The sequence below is a fragment of the Pantherophis guttatus genome, chromosome 2 (genome assembly GCF_059756535.1).
Source record: "Pantherophis guttatus breed Tessera chromosome 2, ASM5975653v1, whole genome shotgun sequence".
Classification (NCBI taxonomy): domain Eukaryota; kingdom Metazoa; phylum Chordata; class Lepidosauria; order Squamata; family Colubridae; genus Pantherophis; species Pantherophis guttatus.
In genome coordinates, this window is record NC_142064.1 from 242608795 (window position 1) to 242617865 (window position 9071).

The window sequence follows — 9071 nt, forward strand, 5'->3', positions numbered from 1 at the left end:
ATGGTCATAAGTCACTTTTTTCAGTGCCATTGTAGCTTTGAACTGTCACTAAATAAACTGTTGTAAGCCGCGGACTACCTGTGCATTATTCTACTTCTCCACCTATTTTATTCCCATAAAACTGTTTTCATCATATCCATGAATATAAGGAGCTACCTTGCTTAACTATCAATCTACCTACCCACTCAGCTAGTACAGGCATCCTTAACTTGTGACGATGCTTCAGTTTCTCAGGCACATTCCTTAACCGTCATACTGTCCGCATGTGACATTTGGGCTTGTCTGACTCAGAATCCATTTTGCTGAGATCTTCTTCTTCCTTCCTGGGATAGCTGAGATGATTTCCTTCTAGCTCTCCGCAGAGTTCCCATAGTAAAGCTTCCATTTTTGCAAACTGCATTGTGAAATTCAGTTGCATTTGAGACCATTTCCCCACTTTTGCAATTTCCCCAATTTTTCAGTCTTCCTCTGCTTCCTACTTAATCACTTTCAAACTCCTTGTAAAAAGCTACTGGGTTTCCCCTATTTATGTAAGTAGCAGGAACCGAACTTACCTTGTCCTAGAAGTTAAGAATAAGTTAATAGCAATAGCATTTAGACCTATATACCGCTTCGCAGTACTTTATAGCCCTCTCTAAGGGGTTGACAGAGTCAGCATATTGCCCCCAACAATCTGGGTCTTCATTTTACCCACCTCGGAAGAATGGAAGGCTGAGTCAACCTTGAGCCTGGTGAGAATCAAACTGCCGACAGCCGGCAATCAGCAGAAGTAGCCTGCAGTACTGCATTCTAATCACTGCACCACCATGGCTCTCGATTAAGCTCTCATTTCTCAACCTGTAGTCCGCAGACTGCTAGGGGGGCCGCAATGTCATCACCGGGAGTCCATGAGGACTTGAAGAAATGTTATGATTTAAATCTTGAGTTAAGTCTTGGTGGTCTGTGGCCATCATCCATGGCCACAAAAGGTATTTAAAGGAGGGGGCATGGTGGAGAAAAGGTTGAGAACCTCCTAGTTAAGCCATTACTCCGTCTCCCTACATAGAAGCTTTACACTCTGCTACAGGGTTACAGCTATGGGAAAAACACCGGCCACAACAATACAAATCATCACTACTGTAACCGCTTTCAGTACAACATGCCAAAAGGAATGATGTCTTAGGTCAAAAAACTTTCCATTCCTTCTTCTTCTTTTTTTTTTTTTAAATCAGGCAGACAAATCGACACAGCATGTACTGAAAACACAGGGGAGGGAGTATTCATCGTTTATTTTTCCCTTTCTTGTGTACAGTGGGTATGAGAGGATTTGTGTGACTTCAGGAGCTCTAATAGCTCTTAAATTACCATTTTTACACTCTTCTGTGGATCTACTGGAAGGATGATGAATTTCTAGTTCATGGTCTCTGCTTGTTCTCCACATGCTAAGGTTGAAGGAGCGACGGTAAACACACAGACGGCTTCGAAACATGTTGGAAGGACTTTAGCTGGGGAGATCAGGGGCTAAATTCAGAAAGAAAAAAAACCGGGGGGGTTACGGATATTCAATCTGGGAAAGAAATAATATTTCCCTGCCAATGCCTATACAACCTAAACTATGGTCCTTCATTCCATAGAGGGTTCTGGAAATCAGATTGAACTCTTATATTTGGAACTGAGAGCTAAATGGGTAATCCTCAACGTGTAATCATCAATGGAATTGCATCGACATGGAGGGAAGTATGCAGTCGGGTACCCCAAGCTCTGTCTTAGGCCCAGTACTCTTCAATATCTTTATACATGATTTAGATGAGCAGATAGATGGAGAACCTGTTAAATTTGTAGATGACATCAAGCTGGCACAAACAGTCAACACTCCAGAAGATAGGCTTATGATACAGAAGGATCTTGACAGAGTTGAACATTGGGCGCAATCTAACAAAATGAAATTCACTAGTGAAAAAAGTAAGGTTCTACATTTAGGTAAGAAAAACAAAATGCACAGCTACAGTATAGGTGGTACCTTGCTCAATAGTAGTAACTGTGAGAGGGATCTTGGAGTCCTAGTGGTCAATATGAGCCAACAGGTGTGCTGCAGCTGCCAAAAAACCCAACACAGTTCTAGGCTGCATAAACAGAGGGATAGAATCAAGATCACATGAAGTGTTAATACCACTTTATAATGCCTTGGTAAGGCCACACGTGGAATATTGCATTCAGTTTGGGTCACCTAAGTATAAAAAAAGATGTTAAGATTCCGGAAAGAGTACAGAGAAAAGCAACAAGATGATTATCAGACTGGAGGCTAAAACATATAAAGGACGGTTGCTGGAATTGGGTATGTCTACTTTAATGAAAAGAAGAACTAGGAATGGTATCGTTCCAGTGGAACAACTTGCCTCCAGAAATTGTGAATGCTCCAACACTGGAAGTTTTTAAGAAGAACCATTTGTCTGAAATGGTATAGTTTTTTTTTCTCCCTGAGCAGCGGGTTAGACTAGAAGAAGAGTTCCTTCCAACTCTGTTATTCTGTTATGTAGACATCTCAAAGACTGAGATGGAATGGAGAGAAAGTTTTCCAATGCATAATGCTGAGAAGATACACATCTGAGTCCATCACCAAATGGCATTATGCAATTCTTGGTGCAAGGTCATCTCTGTATCATATATGTTCTGTTCACTAATATAACAGGTAGTCCTCAACTTACGACCATAATTGAGCCCAAAATTTCTGTTGCTAAGTGAGAGAGTTGTTAAGTGAATTTTGTCCCTTTTTATGACCTTTCTTGCCATAACTGCACTTAACACTAGACTTGTTAAGATAGCAACACGGTTGTTAAGTGAATCTGGCTTCCCTATTGTCTTTGTTTGTTAGAAGGGCGCAAAAGGTCATCACATGACCCTGGGACACTGCAACCGTCATAAATACAAGTCAATTGCCAAGCATCCAAATTTTGATCCTATGATCATGGGGATGTTGCAACAGTTGTATGTGTGAAAAAGGGTCATAAATCACTTTTCAGAGCCGTTGTAACTTTAAACGGTCACTAAATGAACTGTTGTAACTCGAGGACCAACTGTATTCAGTTTTGAGTGCATATTTTGTTATTTCTTTGTTTGCTTGTTATGAGCCATACAGAGTCATTGAGAGTCAGGCAGCATACAACTTTAATAAATTACTCTTTGCATTTTTGTCCACACTTTTTCTATAATGAGCTAGATTATAATTGTAATGTTGATCTATCCAGTTTTTAAAGTTGCCTATAGGTTTGGGAAGTGCGATGTGCAATTTCACATTTTAAAAAATCAAATAAATGTTTTTTCTCCCTAGCTTTATTTATTATTGTGTGTACTATGCTTGCTCAAAATTGATTTTTTTTCTGTTTCTTCTCTGCAAATAGATTTTTAAAATATGCTCATATATCATAGCCTAAACAGAAGTTCTCAAAATATATTTTTACTTTCCTTATAATTATTTGGTTTACTCAATTTCCTTAAGCTGTTCCCAGATATAAGCCATTGTTAATCTATATCCTCAGGGTTTTTTTTTTAAAAAAGTTTATTTTTCATCTTCAGAACTGTATTATTGTACCATCAGCGTAAAATTAGGGTTAAATAAGTGGAGTTTATTTTGGCTTGACTTTTAACAGTGCTACTCAGTTCTCTGAAGCCTCTGTCATTTAGAAATTATTTATCTAACTGACAGCTGACATTCTTGTAGTTTTGAATAGAGGTGTGGGTTCTTGTTAAACAAACACAATATAAATTGTATTCAGTGTTGCCCTTTAGATTTGAGCTGTGCGCTGCATCAGATTCAAACAAGAAGGAATGCTTTGGGACTGGAAGACAAATATGAATAGTTTTTGATTCATTAAAGTAATAGCCAAGATCTCTTTTCTTTTGGTTTATGGAGATTCCCAATCATCCAGGTCATGGTTGTCCCAAAGGTGCTTTTTCAGGAGGCAACTGGACTTCCTTGTTTTTTCTTTCTTTTTGAAGACATTTCATTTCTCATCCAAGAAGCTTCTTCAGCTCTGACTGGATGGTGGGGAATGGAAGGATATATATTCCTTCCAGACAGCTGGTCATTTGCATCCTTTTGGAGAGCCATTGAGGCCACTTGGAGGATTACCTGTGTCCTCAGGGTCACCTGAAGAGTAAACCTCTAAGTGGCCTCACTGACTCTCTAAAAGAATGCAAATGACCAGCTATCTGCAAGGAGTATAAATCCTTTCATTCCCCACCATTCAGCCAGAAGCTTCTTGGATGAGCAATGAAACATCTTCAAAGAAGAAAGAAAAAACAAGAAAGTCCAGCTGTCTCCTGAAAAACCCCTTTGGGTGTAAAAGTTCTCATTCAACCATGAACAACCAAATGACATTGGCGTTCTCTCTCTCTCTCTCTCTCTCTCTCTCTCTCTCTCTCTCTCTCTCTCTCTCCTTCTCTCTCTCTCCTTCCCTCCCTCCCTCTCTCTCTCCCTCCCTCTCTCTTGCTATCCCCCCACCCCACTCTCATCCTATCTACCTCATAATGTTGCTTAGGCAAGTAAAATGAGAGGAAAATCCTACATAAAGCAGTGGTGAAATGTAAAATTTGTTACTACTAGTTCTGTGGGTGTGGCTTAGTGGGGGGTTAATATGACTGAGTGGGCATGGCCAACTTTTTTTTTTTTACTTTTAAAACCATTTTTTCTACAACCTCTTCAGCTGAAAAGGTTGTAAAAAAAATGCCTTTAAAGCCTCTGACAATCCCAGCTGACTTGCCTGATCTTCAGAGGCTTTTTTTTAAAGCCTCTGTTGATTCCAGCTGAGCCACTTGATCATCAGAGGCGGTTTTGTTTTTGTTTTTTTACTTTTAAAAGCATTTTTTTTGGCCAAAGAGGTGTTTTTTTTTTTTAATTTGATTTATATGCCGCCCTTCTCCGGAGACTCAGGGCGGCTTACAGTGCGTTAAGCAATAGCCTTCATACTTTTGTATATTTTTTAATACAAAGTCAGCTTATTGCCCCCATAAACTGGGTCCTCAATTTACCTACCTTAGAAAGGATGGAAGGCTGAGTCAACCTTGAGCCTGGCAAGATTCGAACTTACTTTAATTGCAGACAGCTGGTGTTAAATTACAGTGCCTTTCTCTGCAGAGCTATCCAGGCTCTGTTTTAGGTTGTAGAAAAAATGCTTTTAAAAATAAAAAAAAGCCTCTGATGATTGCGCAGCTCAGCTGGGCAATAAGGTGGGCAGGGATTTTTGTTACCGGTTCTCCAAACCACCCGCTGCGATCGCTACCGGATCGGGCGATCCGGTCCAAACTGGGAGCATTTCACCTCTGACATAAAGTATGCCAGGTTGAGCATGATGAGTTGTAGCAGCCAATTTGTTACATAACTGTTGATATATTTTCTTTTCAGCTGAAGAGATCATGAATCTGGGAGTTTTACAAGTCCACAATCCGCCAAGTTGTCCCAAGCTCTCACAATCTGCTGACTGAGTTAAAAACAAGATTCTAGGAACATTGCAGGTGATGAGATATATAGATGCAAGCATCCCATTTGCAAGCAGTTCTGATAATTAATAAAGACAAGATCACCCTTGCCTTTATTAGTAATAAAGACAAATGGCAAAATACAGGCAAGTTCACTTTGCATTAAAATCTCAGAGATGGGTAGTATAACCCCGTCTCTGACTGATTATGTGCCATCAGATCAGTGTTGACTCGATACATAGATGATTGACAAATAGATCATCCCATCTTTACCCAGATGTAAATTTCATTATTTGTAATTTGGCCTTCAGTGGTCAATGTAGGATGATATTTTTTAAAAAATGAAGGTACGCCAAATGATAATTACACAATAACAAATTGAAGCTTTGACTATCTTATCATACAACCATAAAGATAATGCTGAAAGCTTATTTAGCACAACCAGCATGAGGGAAAATGCAGGCAATTAAAGAGTTTTAGGGTTGTGAGAAGATGAGCAATGTCAATTAAAGAGAGTTCAAACTATGTACATGTTTGGTGTTTTAACTAAATGAAAAAATAGACTAGCTGAAACATTGCAAAAGTGGAAAAAAACAGATTTACAGGTAATCCTCGATTTACAACCACAAATGAGCCCAAAATTTCTGTTGCTATGTGAGACATTTGTTAAGTGAATTTTGCTCCCATTTTACGGCCTTTCTTTCCAGAGTTGTTAAGTAAATCAATGCCCTTAACTTAGTAACACTAATGAACTGTTGTAAATCAGACACTACCTGTATTACAAAGCTAAACAGTTATACACACAATAAACAGAAATAGGAAAGTTGAAAAGCCATTAAATTGAGCTGGTGTAGAATAATAGCAATAGCACTTAGACTTATATACTGCTTTACATGCTTTACAGCCCTCTCTAAGCAGTTTACAGAGTCAGCATAATTGCCCCCAACAATTTGGGTTCTCATTTTACTGACCTTGGAAGGATGGAAGGCTGAGTCAACCTTGAGCCTGGTGAGATTTGAACTGCCAAATTGCAGGCAACCGGCAGTCAGCAGAACTAACCTGCAGTACTGCACTCTAACCACTGTGCCACTGTGGCTCATAATAATGATTCCATATGTCTTTATCTGTGGAGAGTGAGGACATCAGTTTTAATAAAGAATGTTTAAAATATGTGTGTCCATACTATTCAAGAATTTCACTTACCAAGAGAGTTACATATTATATCTTGTTGGGGCTGTCAGTGTCATTTTAAGAAACAGTCCACAATTTTTGTAACGACAGGTGGGGTCTCTGCTGGTTTTGTTTTAAACTTAGTTATACGCAAAATTTCAAAACACAGCAGTACAGTATCTGCAGAAAGAAATTTTAAAAGCTTTCCTTGGGCATGCAGCATATTCTACTACAGGAATGTATTATGCAATGACGAATTGATAATGGTCATGGTTGTGTATACAAAATGTCCTACTTTAGATGTAGTAGCATCTACTCAGTGGTGAATTTAATGGCTAAAAGAAATTCAAATTCACTGCTATAAAATCTTCAAAGAAGAAAGAAGTCCAGCTGCAAAACTATACAAAGAAGAAGACCATGCTGCACTGAGAAAAATTAGCTGCTAAAGAGAAAAGAAAATATTCCATATGATAAATCTGTGAAGAGATAAAGTGTGACATCACTCCTAAATAAATACAGGCAGAGACAGAAATAGCAATAAGTTCAGAAACAGAAGTAAAAACTATTTTAAATGCACTTGATGGATCATCACTAGTATATTGAAATACATATTTTGCACCTAGTAGAAGATCAGAAACTGTCAAAAAAACATTTAATATCCTATTTTACCAACTTTATTTTTATCAAGTTAACAGGTATATATTGACAGTTTAATTTCTATATCCCCAGATTGAAAAAAATAAGAGAGAGAGAGAGAGTCACTAACATAATAGCAAAGAAAGATTCAATAAATATTCTGGAGCAAGCATATTGCAGTGTTATTTCTTGAAGCAATTGTAGGCAGTGTATAGATAATAAAAAATTTAAACAGTAGAAAAACACTGATGACAAGAATTGGAAACATAACAATCTACATCAGAGAACAATGCCGTATAATGCTTGCCAGGTAATAAGAAGGCCTGATCTCTAATTGCCAACTTTCATCATTATGATGGAGAAAGCGCCAGAAAAAGAGCTTCAGCAATTATCTCAGTGAATGAGAACGTTCATACAATAATAAGGATGGGAAAATAATACTTAAAAAATATGTACAAATAATTTTTTGCAAGTCTTCCTTTGCTGCCCTCATTTCTTTCCAATTAACTTCTGAGGCATGAACTTGCATAAACATTATCCTTAAAGGTACAAGGAACACATATGCTGCTTCCCATTCACCGAGGTCAAAGGTCAAGAATTCAACCTCAGAGTCAAGAATTCTTCCTCCCAAATGTCAACTGCCCTCCAAGGTCAGTTGTTTTTAGGACTGGAAATTAACAACCCTAGAAAATACCCACCTTCTTAAACTATTGGGATTGGAAAAGGGTGAGGCCAGATAGGATTGGGATCCACTAGATCCTATGCTATTTTGCAGGCTGTTATTTCTCCTGAATGCTCTTCATATTTAAACTAGTTTTCAAGCTTACAATAGCCAGAGTTGTTTTCCTTTAGATACTGTTCTTCCTGTATTTTCGTCAAGCTACTCTGACATTACTAGGGCCCTGGAAATGTTGGAGCTTTGTTAGGATTGTTAGTTAGTTACAGCAGAGTTGGAAGGGATCTTGGAGATCATCTAGTCAACCCCCTGCTCAAGCAGGAGACTTTATACCATTTTAGACAAATGACAGTCCGGTATCTTCCAGTGATGAAGCACCCACAACTTCTGAAGGCAAGCTGTTCCACTGGTTAATTGTTCTGTTAGAAAATGTCTTCTTAATTCTAGGTTACTTCTCTCCTTGATTACCTCTCCATCCATTGTTTCTTGCCCTGGGGCTGGTACTTTGGGAAATAAGTTGACCCCCTCTTTTTTGTGGCAGCCCCTCAAATATTGAAACACTACTATCATGTCACCCATAGTCCTTCTTTTTTCTAGACTAGCCATATCCAATTCCTGCAACCGTTTGTTTCCTTAATTAAACAACAAATTGTTTTGTTAAGGTTTTTATGTGGCATGTTGTTACTGTTTTAGAAAAAATAGTGTATCTGAAGTACATTTTGGCATGGGTTACACATGGTTTCTCACAGCAGGATCTTTCATACAAGGCTGGTTTATATGAAAACTGAAGGGCTCTAGTTTCAGTGAAGTGTTAGAAGTTAACCAAACTGTCACTGCATTCTAAGTGATACCAGTTCTGTGAATTTCCAGGAACTAGATTCATGGAGCTGTGCACAATGATCTTTGTTTTTGGAGAAATGGGTCTTAGGAACCTTTTTTCCCCCCTAAAGAAAATATTCTGATCTGTGTTTTCTTTTTTATGAAAAACCTGAAGAATATGGGGAAATTTTGCCTCCAAAGAAAGCATGTTAAAAATATAAACACAATTTCTGAACAAATTTCAATATGCCAAGAGAACTTGTCTTCTGTTTAATATGCATCCAAAACCATCTGGTATCGTCCATTCATGGCCAAG